The following is a 19,345-nucleotide window of genomic DNA, read 5'->3' as shown; positions in this document are numbered from 1 at the left end:
TTTTTCATTCTGGTGATTTACAAAATCAACAAATGTTACTTTTTTCCAAAAAAATCGTATAATTGAAACCCATTTTTAGTGATGCTATCAGCATGGCTCCAGGATGGCAATGTTGGTTGGTTGTTTGGTCTACCAGTTTGGTCCAGACTAAAGTATCTTAACAACAATTGGTTGGAAGGCCATGAAATTTAATAAAGGCATTGGTGGACCTGAGATTTTAATCAAACGGTACCATGAGGTTTACCTTTTTGTTTACTTTTTTTTTTTTTTTTGAAATGCACAATCACAACTTTTCGATGGATTGCCATGACATTTGGTAGAGATGGTAATGACGCCTGAAAGATAAATCCCAATGACTTTACTAAATTTCCCCCTTACTTTTACACTAGCGCTGCCAGCAGATTACGCTTTTAAAGTGGTGCATGTAGCATCCAGAATTATTGGATGTGATCTCACACCCCTAGCAATAATCTATAAGGCTAGGCTACAAAAAAAGGGACTTAAAGTTTTAAAGGACCTCTCTCACCCAGCTGACAACCTTTTTAATTTCTCTGCCGGTTAAATGCAATAGGGAAGAAGTTTTAATGCACTCAATGCACTTTATCTAGTTGTTTGAGGCTGCTGCGAATTTACTTTGCTTACGTGAGCTCACTAAAAAAATTCCAATTAGGACTGGACGATATGGGAAAAAAATCAAATATCACAATATTTTTGATCAAATACCATGATATTGATATTGGGAAGATATTATAGGTCTGACTATTGGTGCCTTCACAAAATATTTACAAAATGAGATTTTTGATCAGTAACAATCAGTGATGTGGATGTGGTAAGTGGGTAAAGGTAAATAATAGAACAGCTAAAGCAGTCTGGTATGTTCAGAAAGTTAGATTATTATACTGTGATACAGTCTTATGAAGGCTGCCTTAACAATTATACATGAAAGTTTTTACAGCATTTGGGGTGCAGGAGTCTAATCTCGCTTCACAGCATGGGGATCAATCCGTGGAAAAAGCACGCTCAAATCAATTAGATGAGCCAAATCTCAAAAGATGATGAGATTGATTCTTAATTCACATTAAGAAGAAAAAAAAGAGGATAACACTGAACATTGCTGCTGGTAGTGCTGTGTAGTACTTTGGTGTTAGTAAGAGTGTTGTTACAAAGGACTGTGCACATCATAACTGGGGTATAATATCAGTAAATTTTAATGAAATACAGACATTGCTTATCCCATCCAAATGCGCTCACATGAGCTCCCTAGGTAATACTGTGTGAATAGGGCTTTCATCTTGTTTTCATCTGCTGATAAAAAATTGTTGAAATGCCTGACTGTCAACACGGATTCTTTTTGTAAAGCTGGGATCAAACTAGCTCCCACTGAAGCTGACTCCCTCAAATCACAGCTGTTACCAGTGCACCGTAACATTATAGTGATCTAGTGTATTGCTTTTCATCACACCGACTACTACTAACATAATATTTTATTGTCATACATCTGTCATGTTGATTTTGACCATTAACCCTTTGATGACAGTGTTACCCATGGTACATTCCTGCATTTCTGATAGTGACTCTCCAGTACCCTTGTTTTAAGTTTCCTGTCCACTCCCATTGCTTCATTCTCGGAAAGATGGGAGGACTGGGTAAACAGAGAAGGGTCAGTGTGAGAGCCAGAGCCCAATCTGTTGGGCATATGGAGGTTCTGTCACTGCTGCCAACCACCAGCTGGACAGTATTAGTCCCCCTTGTTACTCAGAAGTTGAGCTATCATCCCCCAGGGGCCGATGAGGTGCAGAGGGACGGGGAGGGGGGGGAGTAACAGGTCTGACTGCTACTCCTGTTCATTGCCTAAAGTCCCCGCCCTTGAATACATCAGTGCTGTCCATTCACTCCTAAAGTAAATAAACCCACTGTGTCTATGTGGAGGACAGAGAGTGAAAGAGTGGGTGAATGAGGGTTCAGGGCACCAGGGGTATCTCCTAAAGTGTTTAAATGTGTTAAGGGACAAGAGACAATGATATTTCCAAAATGAAATTGCAATAATATTGCATCGTAGTGCAAGTATTCAAGTATCATGATAACATTGTATCATGGATACTCTGGCGATTCCCACGCCTAACATTTACACAATAAACAATCATCACTAATGTGGATATACTGACTGGGTAACAGTAAATAATAGAACAGCTAGAACATTCTGGTACATTCAGAAAATTACATAATTTAACTGTAATAAAGCCTTTAAAACCAGGAATATCTAACCTCATATCACAATATTGATATAATATCAATATATTGCCATGCCCAAAAACCTAATGTCAGAAACAGACTTCATTCACAAAACTAAAAAAATACTTAAAATATCTAAATAGTCATTTCATTTGGCCATGAAAGTCCTTGACCCTGAGTCCCAGATATCATCAACAAGTCACAGTCCACTCACAACAGGTTTCTGTCCACACAGCTAAACACATACACGAACTTCCTTCTGTTTATTTGTATTTGGCTTAATGCACCAGATTCCTTAGATTCCTGCACAGTGGATTTGGGTCAGCTATGCATAAGGACAAATATTTAGATTTTCCAACTGAAGTAAGGCCCTTCATAATAATATCAAAAACCTTCCTTGTTGGCCAATGCTTACAGAAGGCTACCTTAAAAATAGGTCAAGCATGCAAATCAACGTATATACAGACGTAGGTTTGCTCAGGAACACACAAAATCTATGTCTGCATCTCCTTCATTCCTGCATGTGCGAGGCATTTGTATTGTGAGTCTCACGTCCATCCCTAGTTTAGTAGGTCAAGGTTGTCACATGAGGAATGAGTTAATATCCACTGGCTGATGTCCGTCTTCCTGCTGGGATTTGTCAGCCCTGAGCTGGAGGGCGGAAAATTACTTGCACACAAAGCAAAACCAGAGACGAAAAAAAAGCACTCTAATCTCACGTGTTTTACCTGGAGGAAGAGAAGACCAGCAATCAGCAGAAGTATACTTGCAGCAGGTGTTTTTGTCAATATGCAAATTTCAGTGATTTTCTCTTACTCTGTGAGGCATATAAATGATACCACTTTTCCACCGAAGGTAATGCATGTATGCAGGTTTCTTAAACACAGGAAAACCCACTTAAAATAGGCAATAGACTCTTTTCATGTCACCAGTAGATCAGAGCTGTGTCCACGGTTGTTATTTTTTTTTCAATGATGTGACACATTTGACGTCATGGACAGGCCGGAAAACATGTTAGTAAACAGCAGAAAGCAGAATGGAGGCCAGTGAAAATGTTACAGTGAACACTTCTTTTTATATCTCTTTCAAACCTGGCGCAGACCAATTTGGATGGATTTCATTGCATTGCATCGTCAAAAGTTAGCGCATCCACCCGGGTGTCATAAATCCATCACTGCTGATTGAAGTCAATCAGAGCTGGAGTCAATAAATACCCATGACTACTGCAGAGTCATTTGACCAGGGAGTGCATACCGATTGTCACCTTTCCCGTTAGATAAAAGAGCCAGTGGCAGGTGTTAGTGGGATTTTTTGTGCAGTGGAAAAGGGGCTATAGTAATGTGTGTCTTTGACCAGCACACCTATGCAGTAAGGCTAAGTGTATGATTCACAGCAACAGTATCTCTCAAATAAATGTAAAAGTCATTAATTAAGTTGTGTTAGCATGAGCCACAGTTATCAAATGTATCCTGTTTGGTTCAGGAATCCTTTCCGTATCCAGAAATATTCAGTGAAGTATACCAAAGGTCAGCAATGCATAGGACACGAAATGAATAAAACTGATGAGGAAGACGTGTTTTAAATTTCACAGGTAGATTTTAAGTGACAAGATTTTTCATCTTGTCTCACGCAGTGTCAAAAAATCAGGGTTGTCTACAATAAGGAAAAGATGAGGAATTGATTTGAGGCACTTATAATATTTTTGGTTTGGTAAAGGATTTGTCATGGTGTGTCTGTCCTTGATCCCGTCTCTCTTTGATGTACAGTGGCGCTCTGCCCATATCTTATCTTCTGAAAAACGACACAAGACACAGGAGCTGTATTAAGTTAGGAACTGGAAGAAATCACTCTGAAATTCAAACCTGCTCGGTGCACTTTTGCAAAGGAGCCTTGGGATCAGCGATAATCTCTCCGCTGAACCTGGTTTGTGTTTGTCATGACAGCTTGGATGTCTGCATGGTTTGTCACGTGGCTCGCTAGAGGTCAGGGTGCAAAGGGGGTCACGGGTCAGGGCAGGGAAGACTAAAGCATCAACTTCCTGCGTTACTCACTGGCTGATTCTGCACAGAGCAAGAACGGACATATGGTACTTTGGAATTTGGTCTTCGCTCCACATGTCTAGGACTCCATGACAAAAGTCAAAAACAGGAAAGAAAATAGAAGAGGGAAGAGAGTTCTACACTTTCTATTGTCAAAGGTGTTATTGGACACCTCAGGGTGGACGTGCACATGCAGGACACACAGACATATTTTTAAAAGATAATAACATACCACTCACACAAACAGAAAAAATGCCTCTATCCACCAACACACACACACACACACACACACACACGTGCACCAATTATTTCACCTTGATATCAAATATCTCTTATCTCCTTGGCATTACCAACATCCATCCACTCCCACCTTGTACCTCATTCAGACAAACTTAACCCAACACAGTATTGCTGCAGGGCTCATCATCTCATTGCAGCTTAAATCTTGCACCCAAGGCCCCATGATTCATTGCTGCTGAAAGGTAGCTGGCATACGTTTGACACCCATGCCAACTCCTCTAGCCGTATGCCAACTCTGTCTCAATCCAGAACAGTTCATCATGATGTCAGACGATATCAACAGACATTACATTCTTAGGGACTGCTGTCATTGCATTTTTTTGCCAGAGGATGGTTGTTCTAAAACCTGACGTAGCTTTAATTAGATCAAATCTGCACCAGAACCCATTGTGATAAGCATGTGGTTGCCATCAAAGCAGGGAATATGTTGTTGACAAAGCAGTCTTACCTCAGGGACCATTTAAAAGTTGCTCTGAAGCCTTTGATGATATCACATGATCTTCATCAGCAGAGTTGTAGATTTTCAGATTTCGATTTTTTTCTGAGCACTTGCAAGAAGAGGTCGACTGATTTATTGGTTCGGCTGATTAATCTGTGCCAATAGGATGTTTTACAAACTTGTTTTCATTGTTTTCGGCAAAACATGGTTTCCATACTGGGGTGGCGGGACGGTATTGGCTGATTAATCAGCTATCAGCTTTTTCCTGCTCCAAACCATAGACTGTAAAAATAATGGATGTAGCTACTGTGACGTCGCCCATTGGTTAGTGGACTCCCATTTTGAAGTCTTGAGGTCAGCATTTCCACTGTCGCTATCTTGTTTTGTTTTTTTGAGCCAGAAGTAACCATATTTGGGGAGAGGCTGGCACCATGGAGGAGCACTATCAGCAGACAGCCTGTCAAAATGGGCCGCCCTTAATTATGCGTAACTTTGAGCCTTAATGAAATGTGAAGTGATGAAGTCATGAAAAATTAACTATAGAGACCAAAACCGTTTCTTGTGCCAGGCTGTAAACATGTTTATTTCTTCTGTAAAGTTGGGTGTTTAAACATGGGGGTGTATGGGGATTAACTGATTTCTGGAGGCAGCCTCAAACAGCCATTTGAAGAAGTCTTAGGCCAAGTTTGGCAAGCAGAACAACTTAAACAATCATTTACAAGAAACAGTATTTTGGTGTTAGTTTTGTGATCATTAAAGTCATATGAGATGAATAAGACATGATCCTGTTTGACTTATTTTGATGAAGCTGATGAACCAACGTGTTCTGTTTGGAAAAGCGGGCACTGTGGAGCACAATATTATTCCAAACTGTGATTATTATACCACACTTGGTTTGGAAAAGGAATTCTGGAAATTTCCAGCACAGCTCAAAATGTTGCTGTGTGCTCATTTCACAACCATATGGTTGGCATCATTAACCACTCCCCAAGTATTCAGTTGGTTTCCCAGGCAGACCTCCACCTCTTGTAATTCTTAGAAAATGTGGTCACACACACACACACACACACACACACACACACACACACACACACACACACACACAGTAACTCTTTTTGTGTTGAAATGCGTTTGCTGTGTGTTAGAGCCTGAGGAAATAAATCAAACCCGCTTGATTCATTCACTCATAGGCCAGTAACAACTGCACTTTACCATAAAATGTTGTTTCGGAGTCTTAGCAGTGAGATTAATGGGAGTAATCAACCAGCGTTTGCAGAAAAACCACAACAGTTTATACAGCATTTAAAAATGGGAATAGAGGTTTCCACATGCCTGACATGTTACACGTAACACACTCAGTGAAGCCTGCCACTTTCTACTGTATCTTTGCGTTTTACAGTTTGTTTGTTTTCTTCAGTCTCATCTCATTAGATTTAGTGGACATGGACATATATAATGTTTACTCCCAACCTGTTTCACTCTGTTTTTATCCTTTAAATGCAACTTTTAATGTCAATTCTTTCTCTGTCTTTTTCCAAAACCTCCAACAATAACCCTCTGGTTCTGCTCTTCCTCTGCCATCCTTCTCTCACCCTACAGCAAACCGTCACTAATCTGCTTTCCCCGTGCATGACTAATAAGAAAAATATGAGCAGTAATCTGGAGCTGTGTGTGTGTGTGTGTGTGTGTGTGTCTGTGTGTGTGTGTGTCTGTGTTTGTGTCTGTGTGTGTGTGTGTGTGTGTGTGTGTGTGTGTATTCTTTTGTCGCACTTCTTTATCTTGATCAGGACATAAGAGAGAGCTTCTGATCAGCAGATTTCCAAGAGATTCAGAGTTTCCTTTATGAACAGTGTTCTCAAGATATTAGTGGCTCTGTTTTATAGAAGACTATTTGTGGTTTGCTGTGTCAAAATCAGTCAGATGTCGCAATGGCTCATTTCTAGATAAACATGGCTTTATGTCAACGTCTCGATTTTTGGTCATTTTGGGGCTTTGTTTGATTTAAAATAAGCAAAGTCATGGGTTGGCGGCATGGTGGTGCAGTGGTTAGCGCTGTCGCCTCACAGCAAGAAGGTTCTAGGTTCAAATCCACCAGCTGGCTGGGACCCCTCTGTGGGGTTTGCATGTTCTCTTTGTTTCAGCATGGGTTTTCTCCGAGTTCTCCGGCTTCCTCCCACAGTCCAAAGACATGCAGGTTAATTGGTGACTCTGAATTGCCTGTAGATGTGAGTGTGAATGGTTGTCTGTCTCTATGTGTCAGCCCTCTGATAGTCGGGCAGCCTGTCCACGGTGTACCGCACCTCTCACCCAGTGTCAGCTGGGATAGGCTCCAGCCAGGCAGAATACTGTATGTGTCCATTTAGGGCTGGACAATATATCACTATTATATAGATATATATTGATATGAGAATATGAGATGATAATATTGATGGTTTATTTATTTAGCGAATGCAAAGTCCTTCAGCCAAACAGTTGCCGTCTGATCTGCTGTATGGAGGGTGACTAAGCCTCCTTCAAGTCTTTGTAGAGGACAAGCTTCAATGATGTGTTGCATTGTTTGCTCCTCTCCACAAGCACAAAGTGAGCTTGAGCTGCTGCCCCACTTGTGAAGGCTGGCCAGGCAGGGGCCATGTCCAGTCCTGAATCTGTTTAGGGTTGACCACTGTCTCCTTGGGAGGTTGGTGCCAGGGACCAGCAGGGTGGGGTCTGCCACCAGATGTTTTTTTGGGACGTCTTTGGACTCCCATTCCTTTTCCCAAGCTGATTGGATGGTAAAGTCAGCTGACGGAGGATTCTTCCAAATTGGACGTCTAGATGGAAGTCGGGCAGTGGGTGGGTTGAAAATGTCTGTGTAGATTGGTAGATGAGGGGAGTCTTTGACCTTTTGGAGCATCCTTTGAGTGAAGGCTACCCGCCGGATNATATATATGTGTGTGTGTGTGTGTATATATATATATATTATTTATCTATAGTAGCTGATAGTTTTAAGGACAGGACCATCCAAATGCATGGTGGTTGTTTATAAAATTACTTACTTAATTACAGACAATTCTTAGTGATTAAGTCAGATTTGTGGTGCTGCTGATATCTTTTGATTGTTCTTTATTTATATAAAAATATTGCAGTGTCTACTGCAGTTGTGAGCAGAGTTTTCTCCATCCTTGTTGCAGAAAACGTGCGTGTCGAAGGATGTCTCTGAGGATGGTTCAGCCAGCAGAGTTAAAAATTTCCTGGGAGAGATGAAGAAGTCACTGAGCCAGATCAGCTTTGACCACATCATACAGGCTCTGCAGACCTACAAGAAGAATAAAAACCTGGACGTCTTGTTCACTGAGACAGCTGTCTTAACTGAGGACACTAACACTCACAGTCTGCTCCGGGGTAAGCCTTTTGGTGTAGTGAACAGCAGCTTGCACGTATACACTGATTTGGAAGCATCTTTGGAAGCACCACCCAAATCTTTCACCAAGCAACCAGAAAATAGCAACAAATGTGCAACCGCAATTCCAAAAAAGTTGGTACGCTGTGTAAAACACAGATAAAAACAATGCAATGATTTGTAAATCTTTTTCAACCTATATTCAATTAAATGCAGCAAAAAGACAAGATGTTTAAAGTTCAGACTAATAAACTCTATTGTTGTTGTTTTTTTCTGTTTGTTTGTTTTTTGTTTTTTTAATTTGCACTCATTCTGAATTTGATGCCTGCAACACATTCCATAAAAGTTGGGACATGGCAACAAAAGACAGGAGAAGTTTTGGAATGCTCACAAAACACCTGGAACATTCGACAGGTTAACTGGTAAAAGGTAGTAGTATTATGATTGGGTTTGAAACATCTGAAAAATCTCTGCACATAAAGGGCAAGACTGAAAACCAACATTGAATGCCTGTGGCTTTGGCTCCGTTACAACTGAAAGGAGCATACAGGTTTTAGAGCAACTTAGGCTGCCATCCAGATAACATCTTTTTCAGGGACATCGTTGTTTATTCCAGCAAGACAATGAGACACATTCTGCATGTGTCACAACAGCGTGGCTTCGTAGTAAAAGAGTGCAGGTACTAGACTGGCCTGCCTGCAGTCCAGACTGTAGACATCGTCATTCACACACCATTGAAGATGTGTGCAACAGTATAAAGCACAAAACAACAGAGAGCTGACCAACTGAAGTCGTATATCAAGCAAGAATGGGAAAGAATTTCACTTCAGTAATTGGTGTCCTCAGTTCCCAAACACGTACTGAGTGTTGCTAAATGAAAAGGTAGAATCACACAGTGGTAAACATACTCCTGTCCCAACTTTTTTGAAAGCAGGCATCAAATTCAGAGTGAGTGTATATTTACAAAAAAACAGTAAAATTGACCAGTTTGAACATTGAATTTATTGTCTTTGGACTGTCTTTGGTTGAATATATGTGTAAATCATTGCACTCTTGTTTTTATTTAATTTTTTCACACCATCCCAACCTTTTGGAAACAGGGTTTTACTATATAATATAATTAAGCAATATTACACAAGAGGGAGTGCTGTTGTACTGTATGTCTGCACGGTTGTGATACTGTTGTAAGCATGAGGCCACAGGCCACGTGCCAAAGATAATCACAACCTTGCTGATAAACAATATAGTTATAATTATATTAGCACTTATGGAATGCCTCCTGTCCAATCAGATTGCTCGGTTGGAGCTTACTGTTGCATAACTCTGTGTAATACAACAGACCTACCATAATTACGACGTGCAACATTTTGAGACACCACTGTAGATGGTTTTGTGACTCCATTGCATAGCAGGGTTTGAGACAGTCCCCGAAGTGTTTCTAATATTCTGTTCACATCATTTACATTAATGGAGGAGCAAAAGTATTTAAAATGGCCTACAGTGTTTCAGTACAACAGCTTCACAGACTACAGCCTCGTCAGACGATCGTCAGCTTCCTTTTAGCCAATGTCAGCAGCATGGCTCTAGGGATGGCAATGTTGGTCTGTCTGTCTGTCCACCACTTTGGTCTAGACATAAATATCAACAACTGTTGGATGGATTGTAATGAACTGAAGTTTAGACATTCACGTTCCCCTCAGGATGAATTTTACTAACTTTGATCCTCTGACTTTCCATCTAGCACCACTATCAGGTCACAAGTCTAATTTTTGGCTTATGACCAAAGAGCACAAAGGAGATCTTCACACTGTAGGCTCCAAATAAATAGTTTATTTCTCTCTTTCTCTTTTTAAGGCAGGTTTTCGATGTACAAGATCTTCCTTTGTGCTCTGCAATGAACTTTGTTTTGCCTTGCACCTGAGTATTTTTGCCTTGATGTGGGCACACTTGGTCCTTCTTTTGAAGTTTATGAACAAATACCTGCCACAGACTAAGACAATAGACTCTTGGTCTTACTGGACTGTTGTATTGGATTAATTTTAGTGTACAGGTCTGTGACATTTTCTGCATCACTCAGGAGCAAGGCTGGATTTCCGACTGGGTGCAAAGCAGGTGACTGCCCCAGGGGCTTAAACTCAAAATGTTATCAGTGTGTCAGTTATTTGCACATAATTTGATTAATTGCAGATTTCGCAATAATTAACCTGAGGTGTGCCAACAAAGGTACATTGTTACCTACATTTTTGTGGTCCTGTCTTGTAGATGGACCCTATCACAAAATCTTGTTGTAATCTTCATCATTTATATTGTGTTCACATGGTGCAAATTGGCAAATGAAGTTGTTTGATGTCATGCCACAGATGTGGCCTTTCACACTGTTATATCACTATTAGCACACAGCTCTGCAAGCTATAAAACAGCCAGTCAACCAAGGATTGTACAAAAGGTGGGCCGTAGAGTGATGCAAGCAGAGCCACCATGATTTTCTAAGACAAAATGTTTGTTTCAGTTTAGTTTATACTCATTCAAAGCTTGGTCTCTGTGGTGCTGTCCTAAGTTAATTCAGTTTACTGTCTGTTTCAAATGTTGCACGATCCATAAACCCATTTTGTTTTCTCAGAAAGCAGGGTCAAATATTGCTGGAAATAATAGTAATATCTATAGTGTACTTGTTTTTGCCTGAGCATTCAGACAGTGTGTCTTTGTCTTTCCATGTTAACGTTTTGACTGGTTGATAATGCAGTTACTGTGTCACAGGCCTCTACCAGTTCATCCCCCCACATCACAAAAAGAGGTTTGATGAGAAATGCAAGGAGCTTACGGGGCAGGGCTGTGGATACAAACCATATCACTCACTGTCGAAGGAAGAAAGAGAGACTCTGATGCAGCAGAACGGTATGTTACACTCATCCCAACACTGTACTCTTCTTTATATGTTAAAAATGGCAAAATTGGCAACATTGTTTTTAAATAGTTGGTCAGTTATTTTTTAATTCATGTGTTGGTCAATAGAGTTTCAGAAATTTGTGAAAAATGGACATTACTCCGTAAAGTCCCGGACGTCATCATCAGATTGCTTCCTCTGTCCGACCAAAAGTTCAGAATCCGAAAAGATATTTATTTTATAAAGGTTAAATTTGTATACAGTGATAGACAGCAGAAAATCCTTATACTCGTGGCTAATGTTAGCTGACTTAAAGGAACACTTTACCGCAAAATTGTATATCAGTTACTCTCCACTTTACCTTGAATTCATAAAGAAAACTTTATTTTTCTCTCATGCCTCCACAGTGAACAAAGAATTAAAAAAGGGCCAAAGTTCTTCATGAATTGAAGTCATTGGAGGCCACATTTAACAGAGACAGAGTAATGGGCCTTTGAAGTCAGTAAAAAATTGAAGATTTTGCCTAAAATAAAAAATGTTTTTTAGGATGAATAACTATCTGTGGCTTCATCTGTACAGGTAAATGACAGTATGGGGCTGTAGGCACACTATCAATTTATTTTATTTAGCGAATGCAAAGTCCTTCAGCCAAACAGTTGCCGTCTGATCTGCTGTATGGAGGGTGACTAAGCCCCCTTTCAAGTCTTTGTAGAGGGCAAGCTTCAATGATGTGTTGCATTGTTTGCTCCTCTCCACAAGCACAAAGTGAGCTTGAGCTGCTGCCCCACTTGTGAAGGCTGGCCAGGCAGGGGCCATGTCCAGTCCTGAATCTGTTTAGGGTTGAACACTGTCTCCTTGGGAGGTTGGTGCCAGGGACCAGCAGGGTGGGGTCTGCCACCAGATGTTTGTTTGGGACGTCTTTGGACTCCCATTCCTTTTCCCAAGCTGATTGGATGGTAAAGTCAGCTGGCGGGGGACTCTTCCAAATTGGATGTCTAGATGGAAGTCGGGCAGTGGGTGGGTTGAAAATGTCTGTGTAGATTGGTAGATGAGGGGAGTCTTTGACCTTTTGGATTATCCTTTGAGTGAAGGCTACTCGCCGGATGTGTGGAGGGGCTATGTTTGATAGGATGGGGAGCCAGGGGAGTGGTGTTGAGCGGATTGTCCCGGTGATGATCCTCATGGTTGTGTTGAGTTGGGTGTCCACATGGTGTGTGATCCTCATGGTTGTGTTGAGTTGGGTGTCCACATGGTGTGTATGGGGTGACCTGGACCAAACAGGAGCACAATATTCTGCTGAGGAGTATGCCAGGGCCAGCGCTGAGGTGCGCAGTGTGGGGGCTTCTGCCCCCCATTTTGAGCCAGCAAGCTTGCAGAGCAGGTTATTTCTGGACTTCACCTTAGCTGCCGTCCCTTTAAGATGTTCCTTGAAGGGTAGGGTCCTGTCAAGGGTCACTCCAAGGTAAGTTGGAGTGGGGGCGTGCTTCAGTTTTAGTCCGCTCAGGTGGATGTTCAGTTCTCTGGCAGCTTCAGCGTTGTGGAGGTGGACCACACTGGAGACTGTTTTTGCTGGGCTTGGTTTTAGGCGCCAGGTTTTGCAGTACTGGTCGAGTTTGGCGAGGTCCTCATTGAGCACACACTCAAGTGAACCAAAGTCTGGTGCTTGGAAGGCCAGACAGATGTCATCTGCATAGATTACCATAGATGTTGATGGTAATAACTGGTTTTAAAGGCTGCATTGCAGTAAAATGATGTAGTTTTCTGAACTTACTAGACTGTTCTAGCTGTTGTATTATTTGCCTTTACCCGCTGAGTCATTACATCCATATTACTGATGATAATTTATCAAAAATCTCATTGTGTATTTTGTGAAAGCACCAAAAGTCAAACCTATAATATTGTCGTAATATAAATATTGAGGTATTTGTTAAAAAATGTTGTGATATTTGATTTTCTCCGTATGGCCTAGCCCTACGTCCATTTCTCAATTATTTATATTCCTTTAGTCCATAAGGGTCCAAAATTAAAAGAATCAAAAGGTTTTTAATGAAATGGATCCAAGTTGTGAATACTGTTGCACTCTGTATGGTAACTTTGTTTGTCAAAGACCGCAGTTCTCCTGACATGCACAATATTTTGTCTTCTTCCTGCACCCTGATGTTGGCTATGCTTGCTTTTGTTACCTTGCTGGCTACAAAATAAAAGTGTACCAAGCTTTTCTGTGTATTTTTCACCTTGGAACAGCCCCAGCAGTACAGCATGTGCTCCTAGTTTGGATGGCCAACAGGTTCTGTTAGGTATCCTGGCGGCCCTTGTACTACAAACTGTAAAGGCCTTTTTGTTAAAATCAGGGCTCGGTGACAGTCATTATGTAATGTGACGTATTTTTCTTAATATTGAAAACAATACTTATATCATTAGAGAGCTAAAAATCTCCTTTTTCAACATTGTGGAAAGCTCTAAATGTTTGACAGGGTCAGTGTGACTGAACAAACAGAGCAATTTTCATATGCAGTATTTAACTACATTATGCCACCCAGAAGACATTTTATGAAGTTGGTGACATAGAGAGTTTCCTGTTTGATCGCTCGGAGTAGGTACTCAGAACGGCCCCGAGAAACTCCTGGCTGGGGCTTGGGGATTACTTGGTGCTGACTGGATATACTCAAGGCAGGATGTGACTTCAACAGAAAACGACAAAATAGCCGGCATTTTTAAAACTCAGCAGCTCTCGTTCATAGCTTCCACCGCCGTGTAAACGAAGAGACACACCAGAAACCCAGCAACCACCTCAGCTCCTTCCATGTTGATAATCGTCTTTCTTTTGTCTGCTTTCTTCTTCTTACTTCTGCTTTGTACTTCTGCTTCTTCTTCTTTGTTGTTGTTCTTCTTTGTTTGTTTCTTTGCCACGCCCCCCCGGTCAAAATGGTCGCGCAATGATTACGCCACATCCAGAGCCATGTTACTTTACAGGAACCTTCCTCCTACTCTGCCGCACAGTGGAGACACGGCGGTTGAGAGGGCTGAGCGAGAGGACGTTCCTGTAAAGTTCCTGTTCTCCAAATACTACCAGGAACTTCTTCAGTGGAAACGGGCCTTAAAAGCACTTTTCCTTGCACACGTGTGTATTTAACACTGTGCACATTTTTGTATTTAAGTGTGTGTGTGTGTTAACTTACCCACTGTTTGCTTTAGCATGTACACATTAATGTTGGCCAATAGTTCTCTCAGCCATTGTCTGAAAGCCAAGGCTGAGCAGAGGCCACATGTGGTAGTGCTTTACAAGAAAACAGTAATAGAACTCCTTTGACATGTCAGTCTGAAAGATTTACAGTCCACTGGATAAAGAAATGCACCTTTTTAGCAGATTCTGGTTCTCCTACGCTTAGACATTTGCAACTGTACATGAACTTTTTACCTGATTCGAAATGCATTAGTACTCTGAAAAACCATAATTTTTGATACATATCAATTCTGAATATTTGACACACTTTCTATACTCATTTCCCGCAGTATGGATACACTGGTGTCAGCTGGGCTTTCTTGCTCTCTCTTATTGTTAATGTTTATTACAGTCATTCTGCTGTTCACTGCTCCCAACCAAAAAAGGAAAGACATTGTCATGTTATAGCCTTGTTGTATAAAGATTTGCCCTCAGTATCAATTTTTCACTGTGGTATCAAAAATGGTACCAAATATCAACATTTGTCAAGGTATTTTATCAAAGTAAGAAATTCCAGTATCGTGACAACACTAAAATGCACCCATGGAAAACATTTGGAAAATTCTTAAAGGTACAGTCAAACCTGTTCCAAATAGAGATAAATCTCTACGTGTCGGCCGACTCAAAACTCAAACCAATCCTAATAGACCACAGAATAATTTGTCACAATCCAAAATGTATTCAACCCTACCAGACCCCAATAGTTCACTGGCAGCAGCATGACATGCCACTAACTAATGAGCAGCCGCAGTTGAAAAAAATTTGTAGCGATACATTTAATTTTTCCTGAACTTCACCATTCACAGCTGTGATCCCCAATTGATCCCGCTCCTCCTCCGAATGTCGAAGTATCCTTGGGCAAGATTCTGAAACAGAAAATTGCTCCTGAGCTTCACTCAGTGTGAGACTTGATGCACTTTGTTTTGTTTGTGAAATCTTGTGCTAGCTTTTTTGTCCAACCTGAAATAATGTGTATGTGCATGCAAGAACAGACATACACAAGGCTCTATCACTTAAAATCCCATTATCCCTACACAGTGCTTTGTTTTTTTTTGCTTTTTTTTGTTCTTGTGCCATATTGTAAATAGACTTTTACTGCTGTGCTCGACAAGTAAAAGTTCAATGATAGATGGATGATCCACCGTAATGCGTTTTTGCACCCCACCACCTGCATGAAAAATACATAGCGGTACAGCACACATCCATTGTTTGTGTAAGTGTATGTGTGTCAGCCTCCTGCCTCTATTGTGATCGTGGTCAGTCCATCAAAGCCCGGAGAGGGTGTCGGCAAGGCATTTGGTCCGCTGTCTGCTTCACACTTCCTTTGTTTGTGTGTGTGTTTGTGTGTGTGCTGGCCCCGAGCCTCTGTCTCCCCGCACTTCCTCCTTGCTATTGTGTGTATGGAAGCACATGCTCTCTCCCTCTTTCTCTCTCTCTAATCAGTGTCTTATTAGGCTGATCCCCAAGACCATGGATGAGCTATTTCTGGAGATTCCTGTTATGAAAAGATTATTCCCCTCCCTCTTCTGTCTCACTCCCCTTCACTCCCTCACCCTCATGCACACACGCTCACACCCACAGCAGTGAAACTCATTATCTCACACTGCATCAGTGAAAGGCAGAAGACACACGCTTGTCACTGGAGGCATTTTAGATTCAAGCTTCAGGGACGGTTGCAGTACCTTGCTTCTGTATAAAACACACACACGGTCTCACATGCACTCACACACACAGTGCATTGAAAAGTAGCATTGTAATAAAAACATAAATGCCTCTCCCTACTTTATGGGTACTCTGTCTGTTATAGAAAGCATCTTTATGGCCTTATTCTCTGAAATTCTCAACCTCAAAAAGAAGATCAGATTATAGTCATTCAGACGCTTAGACACACACACCTAACATGTTCAGCTCTATTTCAGGATGGCCGGTATGACCTTTGCAGACCCATAATTTGGTTATCTCTTTAGTAAGCCTTTGTTGACATGGCCTTGGGTGTTTGTGTTGGACTGACACGTCCGTCCGCTGACCCTCACCTGGCCCCGCTGTTTGGGGTTAGGAGTGGTAGAAGAGGGGAGCATAAACCCCAGGGCAAGCCCAGAGGAAGGCTCTCCATGGTGGGGGAAAATCTTTCATCTTTCTCTCAATTTGTGTTTACTTTTTTGTCTTTTTTGTGTTTAACCTTACCTTTGTCTCTTTAGTTCTGTCTATCGCTATCTCATTTTTTTTTTAAATTTATTATTATTTTATCATTTTTCACCCTTGCTTCCTCTTCTTTCCTCTTTCAGCCCCTCTCGGTGTCTCAGGGTCAGAGGTGACACTGTAAAGTTTACAACCTACAACAGTAGCTTCACCCAACAACCCAGCAGCAACATGTTGATGAGGCAAACAAGACCAATTTGATTCAAATCAAACGACTGCGGTTTATTTTGTGTTTCAAAATAGTAGTCATAATTAAGAACAGCTAGAGACATGAGTAAAATTTACGATGAATCACGAGATAATCCACTGAAACTTCCCTTATGATATGCCTTCAAGGTAAAAGTGTTTATTTTGATTCCCTTTCCAGGGAAAAGTTGCATTTAATGCAGACTTAATCCCTCGTGTCTGTGTGCTGTAACACTGATGCATCTCCTCGTTTCCTCTCTTTTGTCCAAAGCCCTCATTATACCCGTGTGTATTTGATCTGTATCTGAATCATAAGCCAAACAAGTGAGCCTGACTCTGGTGAGCTTTGATGAATGAAAATTGTAGACACTCTAAAGAGACACACTCATTTGCCCTGGGGCGACTGGCAGCAGCCGCAGTCTGCACGTCTGATCTTTCACACTTTACCACACACGTTCATCAACAGTCACCAGCGTTATTGTGTATTTATCACCACAAAACAACTTGAGAGCGCAAACCCCCTCAACTCCACGCTGGGCTGTTGACCCATCTCAGCGGAGGGTAGCTTTGGGTTGGGGTTTTGGGTGCAGCCCCTGGGTGGTCGGGTTTTGTGGCTCAGGGATTTGGCCTTGTTTGGTAATCTCTCTTCATCTCTCCTTCCTCTCTTTGCTTTCTCTCTCTCTATCCATCCCCTATCCCTCTCTTTCTCACACACACACTAACAGACCATAATTATCATTCTCCCTCCCTTCAGGTTACATATTTCTGATAAAAACACCTCCATTTATGAACTTAGCAGAGCATGTTTTCCACGGTATTATTTGATTTGTGATGTGCTTATGCTTGAGCTGGATGAATACATGGCAGCAAAGCACAAGACATTTTGGCCAAAATGTGTTTGCGGCAGCAGATGTTAAATACTTTAAAGTATCAGCTGTATTGAAAGTTGATCCTGAATTGTCGGATTCATAGTATTGTTTACTTACTCTTTCGTGGAATATTTCCTGATCTTATTCCGAGAAATCAGGAAACTTTGCTTTCTTTCAGGCTGCATTCAGTTTTTGAAAAGCTGCTTGTTGTGTTTTGTTGCCTTTGGCTTTACTTCTGTTTGGGTTCCCACAGACTCCTCTGTATGTGCAGATAAAAATAATAGCTGCAAAATCAACCACTTTTTTTCACTCACATTGTGAATTTACTTAAGTTTGGATTCAATTGAACACCAAAAACGTCTAATGACGGCCTTGCATCAAACGATTTTTCAAGCGATTTCATTGTCGCAGACCAATTTTCAATGTTGGCGTAAAATCATGAGTTTTGTATCAGTTTGTGCGCAGTCCCATGATCTCAATCATTTGGTGTAAGTTGGTCATAAAACTCAGTCCACGCTGTCTAAAGTCAATCTTTTTCTAGTCGTGACGTTCCAACAAAATGTTCAATATTATCATAAGTTTTTAGTCTTAGTTCATGCAAATACTGCAGTTCAATGACTTGAACATTGTCAATAACCAATAGCTGTGCTCTCTCCAGCACCAAACAGGAAACAGCAAACCAGGTAAGTAAGATGGGGGGGACTCTGGGGAGGCGGAAGAACGTGGACAAGTTAGTTCTCTTGGACTGTGTAAAAGGAGAAAAACTGGTAGAGCTGTGGATGGAACAAGGGTTGGTGTTTAATTCAGCGTGCATCAGATCTGCCAGCCAGCACTCATAAATTAATGCAGAATTGAGAAGTATACTGTCGACATATGAAGCCTTTTATCCAACGTATTCTCATAGAATGGTTCTACAGTTCACATGATATCTTACGAATTTGCGCCCCACAAGTGATGTTACGTCCTTAATGTACAGTTGTGTAATTAAAGTCATGGAGGTTAGGTTAAAGCAATAAAAGTTACTGTGGTTAGGTTTAGGAAAAGAAACATGGTGAGGACGTACCTTTACATGACTCAGAGTTCATTGAAAGTTCACACGGATCCGAACACGCTACTCCAGGGAAAAGTCCCGGGCGAGTGTCTTTTTTTGACCCATCCACCACCCCAACCTGCCCCCTTAGAAGTGCTCGGGTTTGCTTCCTCGATCACTGCCATCATCGGTCATGTGTTCGCAGCCTTTCATAATACATGGGATATGTACAAATTTGGGTGTGTTGGTTTTTCTTAGGAAAACATACGAAAAATTTGTTAGAACAGCCTGTTTTAGCTTGTGTTTCTAGAATCGTGTTTTTGTGGACATGTGAGTAATCGTTAATATGTTGTATATCTTAAAGGGAGTTTGGCTTAATATTTTCAAAAAGGAGGAGGATGGAAAATAATCTCACAAAGAAATCTAGCTGTAATCTTGCAAATTAGAACCCCTGCAAGATCTCCAGTCTTTGCAAAGTCTTTTAGTGTGTGACTAAAACTCACACTGTCTTTAGATGTGAGAGGGTGTCAGACTGTAGTCTTTGAAAGTCTTGTACTGTATGGTA

At 41.2% G+C, this 19,345-nt stretch overlaps 1 protein-coding gene across 1 annotated transcript in view; it reads left to right on the top strand.

Moving 5' to 3' along the window:
* The window catches only part of dlc1 (DLC1 Rho GTPase activating protein), a 126,943-nt gene that overhangs the window by 75,538 nt on the left and 32,060 nt on the right, over positions 1 to 19,345 (top strand). The window lies entirely within an intron of this gene.

This window comes from Epinephelus moara, chromosome 5 (assembly GCF_006386435.1).
Source record: "Epinephelus moara isolate mb chromosome 5, YSFRI_EMoa_1.0, whole genome shotgun sequence".
Lineage (NCBI taxonomy): Eukaryota > Metazoa > Chordata > Actinopteri > Perciformes > Serranidae > Epinephelus > Epinephelus moara.
This window is presented reverse-complemented; position numbering and strand designations above follow the sequence as displayed.